This window comes from Cavia porcellus, unplaced genomic scaffold, assembly GCF_034190915.1.
Source record: "Cavia porcellus strain 051 isolate PalLab524CR breed Dunkin Hartley unplaced genomic scaffold, mCavPor4.1 scaffold_12, whole genome shotgun sequence".
Taxonomy (NCBI): domain Eukaryota; kingdom Metazoa; phylum Chordata; class Mammalia; order Rodentia; family Caviidae; genus Cavia; species Cavia porcellus.
In genome coordinates, this window is record NW_026947495.1 from 50,885,079 (window position 1) to 50,904,393 (window position 19,315).

Sequence of the window (19,315 nt, forward strand, 5' to 3'; positions counted from 1 at the left end):
CTCTGGTCCGCTCCCCGCGGCTCCTTCCGGGCTTCGCTCCGAAGCCTCTACCGGTCCGCTCTCCGCGGCTCCTTCTGGGCTTCTACTTCCGGGCTTCTCCTTCCCCCCCAGGGGTGGCACCAGTATATATACGGATACAGTGTCCAATCATGTTAAAGTGAGCAAGGCAAGCTGATTGGCTAACATCATCAGTTGCCAGGCAGACTATATTGTTGAGCGGGTTGCTTACGCGGTAAGCAGGAAACTAACGTGCTCGATGGGAGGGGTAATCTACCTCAGGCTTTGCTCTTTACCACAGGCCTCACGTCCGCCAAGTGAGGCGACCAGGCTCGGGGCTGCGGCTCCCAACAGTATAAAACTTCAAAAACAGGCAGTTATCAAACCAGAATGTGTATCTTAGAGTCTTGTCATCTTCAGTGTAGTTGCCTATACTCTCAGACTTGATACTATCAATCATATCAGTTTTGAATAAAATCTGTCGATACCAAACAGCAATCAAACAAAACAGATTTAACTAAGATCAGTCATGATAAAACAGTATAAGTCATACAGGGCTCCAGACTAAGATAATAGGAAACTAAAGATGATTACTGTGCTATATACTGATGTTTTGAGGATAGCTGTCTGTGCCCTCAAATCTAATGCAAGTAGACAAAGTGGGACAGAATAAAATCTATCAAAAAAAAAAAGAATAAAATCTATCTAAGCAGAGTGGTGTGAGTAACGTGGGTTTTAAATCCTAATACACTATTAACAATATCTTCTGCCATCTTTTTTAAGACTCTCTCTTCCTTTTCAACTTCCCCAGGGTACACTGTGCATTTTTGAGTTTCACCAAGACCCTTGGTTTTAAATTGGTGGGTGGCAACCTGCTATTTACCTAAATGGTTCCAAACCTTCTCTCTTCTGGACTTGATCTCTAATTGTATCCCTTTACCTATTAAAACCTATCTTTCCAACCTATGCACAAATACTGGTCTAGTTGCCCCTATTACTCTCTGGTTCTCTGTCACATAGAGCATAAATAACATCTTGGTGGACCCTGCCTCCTGATCTACTCCATGTGTGGTTCTTTTTTTTTTAATTTAGTGTATCAAGGCCATCTATATTAGAGATTATAATCAACCTTCTCTGCCTCATTTCTGTTATGCTGTTTTTTTGCTATCAGTTGTCTGCTTATCTTCTTCATTCTGTTTTCTGCTCCATTCATTGAGGCCTCTTTGCCACTGTTCCTGGAATACTAGTACTTTTCTCTCTCTCTCTAGAATGCCCTGAAGAATTCTCAGTAGAGTTGGATTGGTGGTTGCGAATTCCCCAAGTTCCTCTTTGTCCTGGAAGCATCTTGTTTCTCCATTAATTTTTAGAGACAGTTTAGCAGGGTATATCAATCTGAGTTGGAGATTATCTTCTTTTTGGGTTTAGAATATTTCGCTCCTGGCTCTTCTTGACTTGATGGTTTGTGGCGAGAAGTCTGCTATTATCCTGATGGGCCTTCCTTTATAGGTTATCTGTTTCTTGTCTCTAACCACTTTTAATATACTGTTCTTATATTGAATTTCTGGGATCTTGATTATCATATGCTTAGGTATAGCTCTGTTTTGGTTGAAGGTGGCTGGAGTTCTGTATGCCTTATACATCAGAATATCATTTCCTTTTCCTCTGTTTGGGAAGTTTTCCTTAATTATTTCTGTGAATAGCCTTTGTAGTTCCTTTGTTTGTACCCCTGCTTCTTCATTCACAGTATTTATTCTCTATTCTCAAGTTATAGAACCTCTTGTTGTCTTCTAGCCTTTGTATTGATATTGCTTATTTCCTTGTTATTTTAAAAAGTTTTTCCTTTCATAATCCCACATTGCAAAACTGTTCTCCAGTTTGGATAATCTATCCTTGGTTTCTTTCAAGCAGATTTGCCATCTTTCCATAGAGCTTTTAATTTCCTGGGAATCTCTTTGAATCTGCTTCATGTATTCTATATTTTCTTTATATTCTGCATCAAATGGTTATCTCCTTTGTTTGAGTTCCTCCCTTCTGTCTGTATCTGCTTGAGTGGGGGCTTAGCATCTATTTTATTAATCTTCTTATATCTTGCTTTACTTGGCTAAATATTTCCCTTTTGAACTCATCTATGAGGTCCCGAAGATATTTCTTTATGTCCTTTGGGGCCTTGTCTGATATTGCATGTTTGCTGTTCTCATTCTCCTTTGTATTTACCTGTCCTGGGTCAATGTTCTTAGGGTTGGGACCTGGGGACTTTTTGTTGTTGCTTCTTCTTCCCATCTTTTTTGTTTCTTCCAGGAGGCCCCAGTTTCTTTTTTTGTTCGTTACCATTCTTCTGAAGCACACTGACTAGGTGACTCTTCCCACTGCATTGTGCTAGTGAGTTGCAAATGGGGCAGTGTATGTTGGCCCCTCCCCTCCAGATCAGTCAAGCTGCTGAGGCCTGCTCTATATTACTATGCACTACCTCCTCTCTGGATCAGTCAAACTTCTGAGATTTCACTGAGTTAGTGTGGTTAGTGTGCACCACTGCCATAGGGAATTGATTTTGGATAACCTATTGGGTCTCAGCCAGGTCACATGACCCAGGCCTAGCTCACTCCACCAATCCTGTTCAGGAAGGGAACCACTGATTGAAGTCATTGCTGCCCCTTGTATTTGCCAGTACTGCCTGGTCCCAGAATGTCATCTGCCAGAGCTCCCCTTTCTGTGGAATGGCTCCACTCCCGTCACTCACCACAGGTCGATGCAGGCTCCTCTCCAGCTCAGGTCTCCATTAGGCTAGTGACCCCCGACCTCAGTGTGACTGCATCTCCAGTGAGTCGAAGTAGCAGGACCTCAAATGGCAGGTCACCCGCTGTGGTGGGAGGAGCACTGATCCTTTAGCTGTTCCAATAATAGCACCGGAACTGTATGTTTGATTGTTCTTCTCACCTTAGTTTCTTCTTGGGACAAGAGAATTCATCTCCCTCTGTTTGGGGCTTCCCACTCTGTATTATGTTGAATTCTAAGTTGATTATCTCAGGGAGCCTCTGTAGCCAGCTGTTATCTATCTGCCATCTTTGCTCCACCCCCAAATATTATCATTTTAAGCCCTTTTTCCTCTTCAATTCTTTATTCAATAAAGGAAGTAATCATAATACAAAGACTAAGCATTTTCAATAAGGCTATTTGCACATGTAGAAGTTGTCTTATCAAACATGAAATTGTTCATTGTTTCACTTCCAAAAAATGTTGGGTGATATAGCAAAAGTTATTAATGAATAAATACTCCCAACATTTTCTGCTCCCACCTCCAACCTCCTAATGGAAGATTCAGTCACGTTTGCTGGCTTTCTTCCCTAAAGAAACCATGCCATGGCCAACCAGGCAAGTGGAGCCTATGATGTAGAATTTGAAAAATGGCAAGTGATACTGGCTTTGGAAAATGTAGCCTAACGGTAAGGAGAGAAGGGAGAATAGAATGACAGGAAAATCACAATGGGGAGGGAAGTTGCTTTTCTCTTGGAAAGGAAAGAAAATCCTCCTGGAGCAGCTTCCTCCAGGCTGCAGCAGGGAGGAGTTTTCTAGGAGACTACAGAAAAGGAGGATCTAGAAACAAAGAATGTGAAAGGTTTGACTGCCTCAGGTGTGATGATATTTCACTGCAGGCTGGAGAATAACTTGCCAAGTAATAGTATGTGACAAAAACAGGGGATTTGTTTTCTGGATCACATAAAAATTTCTGACAAGTATTTTCATATTGTCAAGGATCACCAAGGAAAAGGGATCTTTGTCTCATCTTGTTCTATTGCTGTTAGCTTCCTCTCTCAGCCCCACAATCTGTGTTTCAGCTCTAGCCAAATGATCTAACTTGTTACTACGCTAGAAAGGAATTTTAAAAAGCGGGCTGACTCCTTTAGGAGGTTTCCCAGGAGTTGCTCCATTATTACCATTTATATTCATCGCCCAGAACTTACTCATATAGCCATGCTTGACAAGTGTTTTATTTTATTCCAGGTGTCCAGCTGACTTGGGGTGTTCTGAGAAAGAAAAAGGAAACAGCAAATGCATTACTAACAGACATACCAAAAGAAGAGGAATAGAATCGGTATTGTGAACTATGCACTTTAATACATTCAACACTCTGAAACGAGAATGATGAGTTGAAATCTTGTTTCCTGTATACGTTCAAAGACCTCTGCATAGATTTGAGGCTAAGCCACATGGGCAGTGTCTCACTCACTGTTCATCTACCTATTACAGTGGACACCAAGATCTGATTTTCTGTTTACCATCCACAGGCTGCTCCCACCGAAATATTTTCCTGTTTCTATCTGTGTGACCATGTGTGAGACAGGAAAGTACATTTCCCCCACCACTGTTCCAATTCATTGGATTTCCCAATGGATAGCCCTGGTCTCTTGTTCTCATACACACATATATTTGTTCTTTTACCATTTTGCTTTTGTATCTTTTTTTTTAACAGCTGTAACTAAATCAAAGGAGATCATGTAAGCATTAATACAAAAGCATTTCTTTTTAAACAGTTATCCAGAATGATGCTCAGATATTTTGGGTTCTCTCTTGTCTCTAGGTATGGTGTCTACCCATAGGATAATTTAGAAAATTCCTTATTGTCTTTTAATTGAGTTGAATGTTGAAGTTCTGAAAACTTCACTCTAGACATATCCAAATGTTCATTTTCATTTTTATCAAGTATCTTATTAGAATTCTATGCTTACTTGCCATCTTTTTATGATAGTTCTAATAAGCCTGCCAAGAAATAAGTTTAAAGATTACATCTTCATTTCCCTTTCTTCTCAGAATGTTAGTTATACATTTTCCTTATAGTTTTTGTTATAAAAGCAATACATTTTCATTGTAAGAGATTAAGAAAAATACAAAGAAAGAAATCACTTGTATATCAAATACTTTAACCATGTTCATGCGATTCTTTTGATATAGGAGAATGAAACGCAATCTATATGTCCAGTACAAGTTTGTGTTCTTTAAAATCAAAGAATGAATTTTAGGAATTGTGATAACTCGGACCCCGGTATAAAATCCAAGAAAGCAAGAAATTAAAATTTGGGAAGCAAAGGCTTTATTAGGTAAAATCCAGGCCTGGTGACGAGTCTCCGGGAGCCAATTTGGAGACTGCGCACCTCACAGCTAAAAGTCAGGACTTTTTATCTTGTAAATCCACAAACAGCTGTTGGTCACACAATGTAAGGAGGGGGGTGGGGGTGTGACGCACTACAAAGCAGAAATGGCAATTCCAAGTCTCCCTGCATACTAGCAAGTTTAGATAAGAAGAAATCTTGTTTTCCTTAGCAAAGAATAGAGAGGTCTAACAGCAATTAACAACCTTAGTTACCTTACTTTAGCACCACAACTGTTCTATTTGTAGAGGGCAACAATGGTTAACATATCAATTAGGTAAGATTTTACAATTCTTTACAGCGGAGAGCATTGATTAACATATCAATCCTTTGCCCAGAGGGAAAGGAAAACACACATTTACAGTAAGGCCAAGTTACAGGTATTACTGTGATATAAACGAAGCTATTTTTGTGAAGAATGTACAATCTAATACAATCTAATGCAATTAACACAATTTGTGACGGGCTACCGGGTAGGGAAGAGGAGCTATTACCTCAGGCCTTTGTTTTATGGCCTTTAGGAAGTTAAAACTTAACCTAGTTAAATTTGAAGGAAGAAGGGGAGGGGAAGCAGCAGGTGGGCTTATACCTTAGAACAGACCTTAGGATAGCTAGGGGGGCTTAGGTTATAACAGGAATAATGGAGGTTAAGAGTAGAATATATTTATTCAGAGGAAGAGAGCTTCTGTCTGAGAGAGACAGAAAGGTTCCCAAGTGGGTTGTCAAAGACTGTCTTTTCTAGGGATTTGTATAGCATAAAATCATGAGGTGAGAGGGTCCAAGTTGGGAAAAACTGGGAACTCGACAGGCAGATGGGTATGAGGTGGGGCAGAGTTGTGGTCAACCAATAAGATTAATTGTTCAGGTAAAATTGACCAAATCAGGGACAAATGGGGATGCTAGTCACATAGTAAGCTGGCATGGATACAGAACAGTGCCTTTGCCCTTAGGGATTGAGTTAATGGTTCCTTCTGGCTTCCTCAGGGTGATAGAGACCTATTTAGAATATCAATTCTTGATGTTCCGATGTTTATCTTTAGGATGTGGGTGCATTACTTTGATCTTTTGTCTTGAGGCCTTCTTCACAGTGGGAGGTGTCTGTCATGACCAGGGTTACAAGGCATCTTGTCTTGTGCACTGACTCCTCTGAGGGCCCAGTCCTGTCTGACTGCCTATAATATTTCTATCTAACTCAGCTGCCTGCATCACTTTCTAGTCTTGTTTCCTTAAATTATATAACACACACACCACACAAACATCTGTGTTTGTGTGTATGTGTATTCATGTGAATTTAAGCAACATTGGAAAAAGTCTACAAGCTACTTATGTGCTATGCTTTCCATTTGAGTATTTTCCATTTTCAAAATTATTTGAAAGTCTATGTAGTTGATACAATTCAAGGGAAGTATGAGGTTATGTGACATCTAGAGTTGGGTAATAAAAGGTCTTGCAGCATTTGCTTTGTTTTCTCATGTTCTACATATATTCAGAAGACAACTGACTACCTGGAGCCAACTGGATATTAGGAATACCACAATGGTTTTGTGAGTAGGTGGGGAAATGAGTATGGAGAAGAGAGAAGACAGAGGGGATTGAACAGGCTCACTTATTCTAACCATTTTGTTAAGAACAAACAAGTGAATTTAGACATCCAGTCCAGTTAACTAGTCAAGCTTTCATAGGAGTCAAAGGCCAACCTCTGTTTGACTGTAACTACATGAATGACCCCAAGTGAGCACTGCTCAGCTAAGTCCAGGCCACTCATTGAATTTTTGTGGATCATAACAAACTGTAGAATTAAAGAGTTAAGTTTTGGGGTGGTTTGTGATACCATATTAAATAATCAAAACAGTTACAATGCAAGGCAAGACACACTGGTAGTCCTAGCACTGTAGAAGGCTGAGGCAGGAGGAAAAATCCTATTTTTAACAAATAAAAGAATAAAGTTGGGCGTGGAACTCAGAGTGCAGGGTCTGGGTTCAGTTTGTAGTATGCCCCCAAATTAAAACAGACAGAAGCTACCACCATTACATTTACTCCTATATCTTCATACCTAACATGAGCCCAGAATACTTGGATTATTGGTGATGATTGGAAAACATTTGTTAAATGAAAGAAACTGTGCATACAGATTACTCATATGCACAGTTTTGAAATTGTGTATAATTGTGAAATTTCCATAAAATTAAAATGCTACAATAATGAGTCATTTTCTGTTATTTCTTATTTTTTTGTCTTGTTTCTAACTGAACTGAGTCAGTGAAGATTGAGTTAGTATTAGTAAACAACATAGATGCCTAAAATCTTCCTTTCTTTATTTGAGTTGTAAAACCTGTTTTTCAAAATGAGTATAATTTGGTTTTGTTTTGCAACGCCAGAATTAAAAATGAAAAGATTTGCATTGTGCATCTATGAAATATGAGAAAGGTGGTGTGCCCGTGTTCTTTTCTGCTACAGTATGGGTAGGGCTAGGGAGATATGACAGGCAGGTGTCACAGAAGAGGAGTCACTGTGGCAAATGCTCTTGTGAAAAGTTGAGTATAGAAAAAGTATGCTTTTGTATGATTTCTGGCACTGGAAGAAAAAAAAAAAAAAACAGAATTCTTTCCAAACTTACTCTACCCAAGCCTATTCTTTCCCCATCCTTTTGTGTTGTGTGTGTGTGTAGGGGTGAATGTGTTCCAGAAAAACATCCAGGAAAGTAAAGGTGGGGACAAATAGATGAGGGAACAAGGAAACAGAACACAGGTTGTATTTTTCCAAGGGAAAAACATCATAGCTACCACAGGAAAACCAGGGCACTATTTCCTTTGTTCTTTCTTTGCTCCCTCTCTTTCCTCCCTTCCACAATCAAATACAGAGTGCATCAAATGTGAAGTCCAGCACGGTAGAAGAAAGGACACTCACCTTCCTGTGAGCTGTAGCTGAGGCACAGCAGGAAGTTCTTCTGTCCTGAGTCAGGTGTTGTGAGGTCAAATTTTCAGACACAGCCATCAGGGGCTTTGATATTTCAGGATTAGAAACCACTGCTCTTCCAAGCCAGTCAGAAAGTTACATGGAGAGGCCAGCATGAGGCAAAGCCTCAATAAATATTGATCTCTCTCGTTCAGATTCCTTGATGCAGAGGCCTCAGTGTCAGTATAGTCAAGCTGCTCAGTGTCTAAGGTGACACTGCACATATGATGCTTCTAAAAGCAGGAGCGCTCTTTACTCTTCAATATCAAAGTCCTTTTAGATGCTACAGTGGGCCCAGGCACAGGCCTGCCATGTAGGCAAGCCACCCTTCTACTCTGAACATGTACTATCTTGTACCAAATATTTAAAAATATGTTGAGTACAAACAACCCTGAAACTCCCACAGAGTGTTTCTGTGACCACAAATTGTACCCTAAGGGAAAATTTCAGGAGCAATCACAAGCCTCATTTGGGGACTTCTATAAAAATGACATGAAACACACTGAAAAGTTGGTTCATGATGGTTGCTGCCAAGTTTCTAATTCACTAAGAGGTGTGTGCTTTTCTTGAGGTTACTTTTGAGGCTTAGCTCCTTACTGTGCACTGTGGGAGGTACCTGAGGAGACCTCTTCTCACTTCAATTTTTTTAAAGCACTAATCTGATTCCGATTTTAGCTTTCAACATTTCTCTACTGGGATTATCCACTTTAAACAGACAGCCCACTGACTCCCTTGTCTGTTCTTCCAAACTCTGTAGGAGCCGAGGGGCTTTCCATGGTGTGTGCTACTCCCTGTCACCCTGGAGAACAGAAGAGAGCTTGCCTTGTGCAACTTCAAAAGGCCTTTGATAAGATGATTTTGGTTTCTTACTTTAATATGGAACAGTCCAGCTTATTATTTCTTCCAGCTTGTTTTTTAAGTGAATTCTTTCTAAAATCACCTCCACTAAATTCATCCAAAGAATGTCTCATTTCTCCTAGGAGAATGTCTCATTTCTTAATTAAGAAAAACATCTGAAGTTTTGCTGCAAGGGTGAGATTTGTAGGATGATGGTGTGTGTGATAGTTGTTTCTTTTTCTCCAGAGTCTTATTGTTTAGTCCTATTGGCAGCACATGCAGCTCTCAAAACACCTGTTAGGTCTTCTTGTATACATGAGCCAAATCATGACGGGCTGATTCTGAATGGCCAAACTCAGCTGGCTCACTGGTCCAAACAGGAGGCCAACTTAAATAACCAATAGTAAGTGAAGTTCTAAATCAAACCACAGAGCCACTGCTGACATTTAAGATACTCTTTCACCTAGAAAATATTTGTTGGTAAAAAAACTCACATCTTAATGTTCCTTCAAAAGTGGTTTGAAAAATACTGATTTAGACAAAATACACCGAAACAATTTCCTTAAGCAATCTCTAGTGTAAGGATCCAACTAAGTACTGTATCTGTTGCATGAGGGAACCTTGTCTAATGCCACAGCAGCTTCTCTCTACTACACCACTCACATTGCAGTAGAATGGGTTACCTGTTCGTTAATGGACTGCTTTCTTTGAATGCATTTATCGCATGTTTGGCTTTGAAGAACTCATGAATGAATGAATGCATGAGTGAGTTAGTGAACACAGTATCACATGTGCAATACAGGAAGATTTTGGACATGGTAGTACTTGTAGAACTAGAGAGATTCTCTTGAGTAATTGCCCATTGTAAAGGTTGTTGAAGGGGAAAAATGAGATGAGTTGTATTATTTCATATTGCAAACACATAATTAAGTGGTTACCTGGAGCCAAGTACTGTGAAAACATTCCAAAGTGCTTTAAAAAATGTTTCTACTTCTTTCATAATAGAAATTAGTTGGTCAATAATGCTATACAGTACTAAGAAGGGCAGGTTTCTGTCATTTCCTGACATTTCTTTTTTTTTTTTTTTTTTGTAATTTCCAGCTAGGAACTCGCGTTTCCTCATAATGCATTGCTATTTGTACTTTGTAATATGACAATATGAATTGCTCCTTAGGGAACCTGGTCTGTATTTTGATGACCTTCTTTATGATAGTGCTTGGTTTAATTTGGATATGTTTCAGGTAAAACAAAAGAAGAATAAAAACCTTTTCAAATTTGCTATTTTAAAAAAAATATTCAACATTAACTCCCTGAAAATACAATGTCATGGTTTTTATTTTCATTTTATATTTTGTGTGTTTCATTGTGGATAGGATATGGAAAATAAGTTTGAGAAAAGCTTGAAATTAAATTTGACAACTGGCTACCAAAGAGATATTAAGGGGTGTTTTCTAGATTTGGGGATATTTAGATTCTTTCAGAATCTAATGATGGCACACGCCATTGATCCCAGCCCTTCAGAGACTGAGACAAGATGATTGTCAGAGTTTTAAGGTTGACCTGGGCTACTAAGTATATTTATGGCTAGCCTGAACTAGAAAACAACATAACAAGACCCTATTTCAAAGAGAAAAAAAAAAACCCAAAATATGTACGTTAATGTTTACACGACTCTAAAACAGCCCATGCACTAATATAAGACTGAGAGGGAAAGGCAGGAGAAAAGCCAAATCATTTAGGAACAACTGATTTTAAGAACTCACAAGAGCCAGGCAGATAATTCAGCAGTTGCTACATGGAATAAATTCCCTGTGGTAAGAGCACCGTTTCATTTGAGAACATTCCTACATTTTTCAAAATAACTCATAACATCATTTTGTATAATGGATGAGTTTCTCTCAGTGGTCATGGTTTCATAATGTAAAACCTTAAAATAATGCCTAACCTTCTAGTTAGAGTTTTTATTTTTATACTTCTTTTCTAGAGTGCTATGGCATATTAAATTGCTTTGGGTTGAATGTTTTAAATTCCAAGAGAATGGCTCCCAAAGGCACTCAAATAAGCAGGAAGAAAGGACAAACTCAGAGACTTCCAAGAGCCATTTAACTTTGTACAAATGCATTGGATGAGATCACTAATTGGATTGTGGTTCTCAGCTAATAAAAAATAAGTGGAGTTTAGAACTTTTAGGTTTGGATCAGATTCTCATTTTCATGGATACCCTAATACAAATGAAGCATAAACTGAATCTACTCCATTGGGCTAATTGAATGGATGTGGTCCTTGTAAGTGTCACACCAGATCTGAGCCTGGGGACTTGTTTCACTGGGAAGTATATCTGAAGGATTTCCTGTGTATCAGGGCTGGGTGGCCTCTGTGGTCAGATCCTTGAGACTTTAGCTCTGAAAAGGAAGGAGTGCAAGGGTACAGTTTCCTGCTGGGGTCCTGTTGCTGGTGTTTTGCGGGAGTGGAGTCCAGGGATTTGGAAGCTTCTCAGTAACACTGCAGAGGACGCAGATATTACTGGAGGATGCACGATGCTGGGAAGAGTCTCCTGGAGCAGAGAGAGGGCAAGTGTGGTAGGGCTGCATGTGTCAGTCATGTCTGAAGTCTGTTATTCTAGTTACTATGGCTGTCTAACAATCTTCAAAACAGAGCAGGGGAAAACAACTTTTTATTGTTCTTTGGACAGGACATGTAAGCTTTTCAGGCTGGAGTCGTCTGAATGCTTGCTCACTAGGATTTCTGGGGATCTATGCTGGTGGGTGGGTATTTCTAGAGTTGTTGATGTGGACTGGATGTTCATATTCCCCACACTGAAATCAAATCCATAATGTGGTAACATTGGAGGTGGGCTCCTTGGGGAAAGGGCATAAAGGTGGAACATTCAATAATGAGATTAATGTTCTTATGAGACAAGATCCGAGAGTTAGCTCACCCTTTATCTGTCTGTAAGAATCCAGCAAGAAGATGGCTTTCTGTACACACTAATAGTCTTTTTACCAGAACCTCACCCTATGGGTACATTGATCTCGGACTTCTTACCTCCAGAACTGTGAGAAGTAAAGCTTGTTGTTTGAGCTACCCAGTTAGTGACATTTTTTTTCTGGGCCTTCTCTAAGATTGACAAATGGTTTTCATGGGCTGCATCTTATGCCGTGAAAGTTTCATGAGCTTGTGACTGGTGAACATTGATAGAATTTTCGGCGTGGAAGGGAACCATCTAATAGGATTTTGGCATGGCTGAAAAGATAAGAAATATGAAATAAAAGAGATCTTTATTTTAAGAATATGGAGAGAGAACCCCCCCCCGACCCTCCAGGGTCTGGCATTCTCTCTGCCAGACACGTGGTGTGGCGGCATACTTGTAGCTTTGGTTTGGGGTGGTGCCTAAGGGGCATTAGTGATGCACAGGTAGCCCATTGGAATTCATTTCTCATGCCACAGGTAAATTGCCTAGGGGCAGGAAAGGTGGCCTCAAGATAGAGTCCCTTGGTTCCACCTCTCAGGTTTTTTCTGGCTACAGTGTCCCGTCTGGTGCAAAAACCTTTCAAACATATGCAGGGTCACCTGCAGTGGGCACTGGACTTGGCACTGACTGGAAAGTCTTAATTTTGATTAAGGGGATGTCCATCTCATGTTTATGTTTTAATGGATCTCCCAAAAATGTGTGTGTATGTGTGTGTGTGTGTTTGTGTGTGTGTGTCTGTGTATCTGTGTGTGTGTGGGAGGGAGAGAGACAGACAGACCGACAGAGAGAGGGACAGAGAGAAGGAGAGAGGAGATTTGAGAGAAGGTATCTTGACATTTTTCTTTTTTAAAACTTCATCTATAAAGTCAGGCAGCATTACTTCTACTATGCTGTAATTTGTCAGAAGTGAGTAACTGAGGTGTTCCATATTCAGAAGGAAGAGAATAGATTCTACCACTTGATAGAAAGATGTCAAGGTTCTGGGCGAGTATGTGGGAACATAAATATTGCTATGGCCATTTTTGGAAAATACAATCTGCCACACATGCTCTGCATACATTTCTGCAGGTGCCACCTACTGGGTTAGTTTTTATTTTGTTTCTTGTGTAATAGAGTGTTAAAATTAAAGTTAGAGACTGAGACATCAGGATAGAATTGATGTGCTACCCTATAGCCAGATTACAGTATGCAAAATTTTTTTTCCATAACTTAACCCCTTTAGCCATTTTCAGAATGGGAAATATTGATGGGGAAGAGAACATTTGTGGTGGATTAACTGGTTAACTTGTAACACTCACCTGAACTGAATCAGCATGGTGCTGGGTATGGAAGGCCCACCTGAGGATTGTTGGCAACAACATAAAAGGAGAATTGAAGGGGAAGATGATGTGCTGTTGATTCTTCTGAAAAGATTGTCACACTGGCTTCCTGATATTAACTTAGCTGTTCTCATCATTGAAGGAGTTCGGGTCGGATCCTCACTGTCACTGAGGATGGCTGTGATTCTCTTTAGGGGAGCTGTGGTTCTTACCCTGAACATCACTTCCTGGTTCCAGTGCAGATCCATCAGCCTGCTGGCACAGATCCTTCATTTCACTGGCGCAGACTTTCTGGCTTCTACCACTGGCCTTTGGACCTTCCCAGTGCAGATCTTTGCTATATTTTTTCATGAGACATTGTGTGGGCTCAAGGAGTTCAATCAGATTCATGGAGGTATTGGCATGGGCTCTAGGTCTTCTTCTAGATTCATATAGGACACTGCTATGGGTTCTAGGTCCTCACCTGGATTTTTTGGATCTCTAGCATGTGGGAAGATCTCCTATCCTCTTCTGCATTTGACTTTTTAGGCGAATATTATTTTTTAAAAATCCTACAAATTATGTATCCTGTAAATCTATTCCCTTGTAAACCCTGACTATAATAATGTTGAAATAATAATAATTTCTTTGGAAAGAGCAGTTATTCTGTCCTAAGCTTAGTAAAAGGACTCTTGGAGGGTCTTGAATCATGTTTATTGCATTTGGGGTTCTCAGAGGACTAGAACCCAATTTATACCTTAATAGTTCAGTGAAGATAACAAATTCAGGATGCGTGGTTATCCTTACTTTTTATTAAAGTTTTATTTTATTGACATTTAATGTTTGTAATTTTATTTGAATTAAGTTTTGATTTTTAAAAAGTATTTGTTTTTCAAAGATCATTTCCTTAATAAGGTCTTTAGTAACAGGCAGTATAGAACAGACTAAGCAGGGTAAGTAAGTTTATGACCAGGGCAGTGTGTGGGCTCACGAGATAAATCATAGATTTCAATAGACTTGACCAAATTCATGAGGAATATGTTTCTTCTCAAGATGTTCAGCCAGGCATGGTGACATACACTTATAATCCCAGCATTTGGGAGGCTAAGGTAGGATGCTTGCTGTTAGTTCAAGGCCAGCCTGGGCTACCTAGTGAGTTCAAGACTAGCCTGGACAACAAAATAAGATCCTGTCTCAAAAAATAAATAAATAAAAATAAATAAATGTAAGATGTTCAAACTGGATATGCCTCAAGGTCCCTACGCTATTGCTGAACTTTCTCAGAGGTGATGGAAGGAGTCTCTACTAATTGGTCTAGAACAATTAAAACTTTTGAGGAAAAAGAAGAGAGGAACACCAGAGAGATGCTTTTCTTGTGCATCTGGAGATGATTATGTTAAACATTAAATGCAGGAGGATGGAGATTTTACTTCCAGAATTCAGGGGGCAAAAGTACAATTGTCTGTGAACCAGATATGGTATGTAGGATGCTTGAGTGAACGAATCAGGAGTTTATCCAGTTAAGCCTTAGAGACACAAAGGACCTTAAGAGAGAAAAGGGACTTGAAACCAAGTAATTAACAACTATAGAAAGGATTCACAGGCAGTCCATGACTAGGATGACCTGGTATGTTCATGTGTCAGAACTGAGAGATTTCCCAGGATGGGAATTTCTAGTGCTCAAATATAATATTCCTGGACACATTGGGATAGTCAGTCCCTTACCCTTGATTATCATGGAACAGCACATTGCCAGGGACTAGGAGACAGCAGGGAGGGGCTCAGCATTTGATGCACAGGGTAGCTGTGCAGGCGCCAGGAGACAGACTCATTGTGAGTCAATATCTAGTCCAGAAAGCTCAAAGCCAATTAAGAAGGGTATCTCCTCGCTCCTTACCATGTCTCTCTTCTATGCTGGTTCCAAGCAGAAACTGGCTAGTAAATAGAGGCACTAAGGGAAAGGAAGGAGAATGTAGGCAGAGAAACAGAGAATAAGTCATGTGAGTGAAGCAGCCTGAACAAGGTATCAGGAGAAGACTTAGTGCTAGTTTCTGATGATGTAAGACTTTCTAATTACTGAGCTCAACTCTGTTGATCACTAAAAGAACTGACATTGGTTCTCAAAGGGATTAAAACATCCTGGGATGTGACTAGTGTTCAATTAGAGCAAGGGAATACTAAATCCACTGAACACATGTGAAGGAAAAGTGGGTCCTAAAAACAGCAGTTGCCTCATGGCTATCTTGTTCAACATACCTGTGACAAGTGAAATTGCAAACACAAAGGGTATGTCAAAGAATAATGGTTGATTTTTTTATTTGATTAAGAAAACTTATCCTCTTTGAATGAACTGCTTAAAATTCCTTAGATGATCATCTGAGAAAATATAGGAGATAATTTTAAATTTTCTCATTTTTCACTCAGCCCCAGTGGCCATCCCATTCAGTGTTGAATATTTGCCTCTTCCCTAACTGGAGGCCAAAAGTTTCTAGGGGTAAATGTCAAATCTTCCACAGAGACCACCAGGCTTATTGATTGTCTTACACGGTTGTTAGTGAGTGTTTAGCTTCCCCACCTCCACACTACCTCTCAGCCATGGAAAGCCTTCGGCTACAGGAGCTCAGCTCCTGAGGTGCCTCTGCCACTAATGCGGCCCACCCACTCCCAGCCAGCTCACACCCTCCCATCCTTGGCCCACAGACTCAAGATCTGGTGTTGGTTCCTTAGTCTTTCTGGCCAAGCCATTGCTGCTTCGGACTCCATTGTCCAGAATTTTTATACTAGAATTTTTATACTGCCTCAGCTCTTCTGGGGTTTCTCAGAGCTGGGATCTAATTTCAATGATATTACAACTTCCTATATAACCTTAGCAAGTTGTCTTAATCTCTGAGAGTCACCATACCTTGGGCGGAAGATAGCTATGTTGTCCAGGGGTGCTATAAAAAGTTAATGGGTATGAAAGCACTTTATAAAAGTTAAGTAATAAATATAGGTGTGGCATCACTATTATCGCACTACGGTTGCTAAACTGAGGTTGAGATTTCTAATGCTGTAATTCTTATTCTTCCTTTCATCATCTTGTACCCCCACCCCTTTCTTTTTCCTGGATCCTTGATCTTCAGGACCTGATGTGGTAAATGTCAGTATCTGTGTACCCTTGGGACGAGGTGTAGATACTTCTTCCAGGACAAAGCCAGGGACAAGGCTTTCCCACTGCATCATTCAGAGGTCAGTTACTGTCTTTCCTTTTGAGGTGAGCCTCCTGAGCCTTCTCTAACTACTTTTCTCCCTGACCTGATTTCCTGATGACAGACTTGTAAAATTCCAGTTCAACCAACACTCTCCGGCTTTCTTCCCTCAGAGCTATCACACAGAAGAAAGCCAGAACAGCAAGTATCCTGGAAGCCAGGTGAAGTGTTTCAGAAACTGTGTCCAACGCTGCCAATAATCTCAAGAAGATGAGGCCTGAGAACTGATCATTGGATTTAGCAATGTGGAAGTTACTGTTGAACTTACTAAGAACACATTTAGGGGAACAAAATTTAAACAGAAGTGTTATTAGAGTAGGTTCAATAGGGAGGAGGAAGAGCTAAATTAGAAACAGTCAAATATAGACAGCTCTTTCAAGGAGTTCTTTGTTTTTTCTTACCGGAAAGAAAAGAATTGCCAATAGCTGGAGAAAGATATGATGAAGGGACTAAAAACTCTCTCAGGAAATAGAGAAATCAAAGAGAGGAGTAATAGAGCGGGAGACTTTTTGAGCTGTGATTTGAACAGTTCAGCGTGTCCTCAGAGGAGCTGGCCTTCGGACACGGATGGAGGCTGACTGCCTGCGAAGGGGAGGGACACAGGACACATGTGGTTGGGGGTGCTGTGGAGGATTCTTAGTTACTTAGGAGGAGTGAGGTGCTGGAAATTGAGGAAAAGATTAGATAAGAAGCAGCCACGTAGGAGAGTGGAATAGTAAATGATCTGGAGAATGCTTAGTGATTGCTGGGAGTGGCAGTTGCCTTTGCAATGCTCATGATCATGCATCTAATTTGGTAACCCCTGTAGATTTTTCTCTGGATATGTTCATTAATGTGAGTAAAAGCATAATAGACAGATTTTTGAATTATTTTTTGAGTCTGGGTTGCCCTGTTCAGTCTCAGAAGACTGTTGAATTTAATTGTCATTAAGCTTTAACCAAAGAGAGTTCAGTATAACAGGAGTCAGACAAAAAATATAGGGGAACGTTTAAGCTGGGTAATAGGAAAACTGAGTGAGGCTGCCCAGAGAACAAGTGAAAATTTGCAGGATCAATAGATTGAAGGAGTTTGTGGGGTGGAGGGACTGTTCGGATTGGGGTACAGAAAGTGGGATGAAAAAATTAGTTGTCAGGGTCAGAGAAGTAAATGTCAATTATTATTATTATTATTATTATTATTATTATTATTATTATTATTATTTGGTACTGGGAATCAAAGTCAGGATCTTGAGCTTGCCAGGCAGGCACTGTGTCCCTGAGCTATATCCCCAGCTTAAACATTAACATTGAGGTTATGACAGGCTTGCATTTATGGTAAAAACCTGAGTATGGTGGGCAACCAGTGGTTAACTTGTCACACTCAGCTGAACTGAATCAGCGTGTGCTAGGTGTGGAAGGCCCACCTGAGGGATTTTACCACTGAGTTAAAGGATAACTAAAGGGAAAATGGAGTGCTGGTGATTCTCTGGAGGAGCCAGTTGTGCTGACTCCTTGGTATGAACTCACTGTTTTTATCATTGCAGGAGCTCAGGACTTTGCAGTTGCTATGGATGACTGTGTGCTTTTCAGAGACGCTCTGGTCCTTACTTTAAGCATTGCTTCCTGGCTCCAGTGCAGAACTCTCAGCCTACTGGCCCATATCCTTCATTCCACTGGCACATTTTAGCTTCCACTGCTGACCTTTGGGGCTTCCTGACGCAGATCCATGAAACAGACTTGCATAAGACATTGTCATGGGCTCTAGGCATCCAGTTGGACTCATAGAGGACCCTGTCATGGGCTCTAGGTCTTCAACTGGACTCATGCAGGACATTGCCATGGAATCCAGGCCCTCAGCTGTATTCTTTGAGTCTTTAGCGTGTGGACAGATTTCCTGAACTTTTAGGTGACTCTTTGGGTGACTATCATAAAATAGTCCTATAAATTATGTGTCTTGTGTTAAATTGTTTTCCTTGCAAACCCTGACTACAACACCTGAGCACGTTCACGGAAGTAAGCGAGAAAGTAAAGAGGATGAGATCACTGGAAAGACCTCTTGCAGGGTTTGAAAAAGCAGACGCTGGAAAGCATACTTTATTGGAGATACAGAAGTTAAGAGGAAGCAGGAAAGGACTAGAATTAGAAGGGGCAGATCTTGAGTTAATTATCTTCAAAGACAAGTAACCATGTAGTACTGGTGGCAGCGGCGGGGTGAAAGTCATCTGACTCCAACAAACGCAGACATCTCCAGAACAAACACAGGTCCAGTTTAACGTACTCCAGTGGTCCTGTGTTGGCCAGTGGATAGTGAAGGAGGAAAAACATGTTTAAACCTTTTAAACTGTCTGGCTTAATGGAGATTGCAAAGACAAACTGTTCTCAATTTTTTTTCAGAACACTTATTAAGTAAATATTCTTCATGACATTCAAAGTAAGGAAATCTTTCAGAGTTCAAAGCAGGCCTTCCTATTTCTTTTTCTGCCCATGCTGTCTGCTGTTTCCCTGAAGGATGATGTGAATTGTGTTTAAAAATGTTTTTCTTCCCCAATTATGAAACCAGTGCATATCATTGTACAAGACATATAAACCTGTGAAAAATATTAAGAAAATGTAAATTGGTTATAATCATACTTCCTAGGGAGAATAAATTAGTGCATTTATCTATGTCCTTCTGTTTCTATTTTTTAAAACAAAATTATGATTATGTTGTTTAACTTCATATCTACTATACTTACTTACCTTTTATCAGGAATATTTCCTTACTGATCACTACAAAGCAGATTTAATAGAGTAAAATATCACAATTGGATTTTATATTTAATCTGATATAGTTAGACATGTAGTCCACACGCATTTTCATCTTTTACAGTGCATGTTTGAGTATACC

The 19,315-nt window shown here is 40.1% G+C and overlaps 1 long non-coding RNA gene across 1 annotated transcript; it reads left to right on the forward strand.

Moving 5' to 3' along the window:
- The first annotated feature begins 16,353 nt into the window (after positions 1-16,353).
- On the forward strand, positions 16,354-19,080 carry LOC134478206 (uncharacterized). Its single transcript, XR_010050691.1, has 3 exons — positions 16,354-16,430; positions 16,564-16,611; positions 17,973-19,080. It is a non-coding gene; the product is annotated as an uncharacterized LOC134478206 (long non-coding RNA).
- Positions 19,081-19,315: the final 235 nt, after the last annotated feature.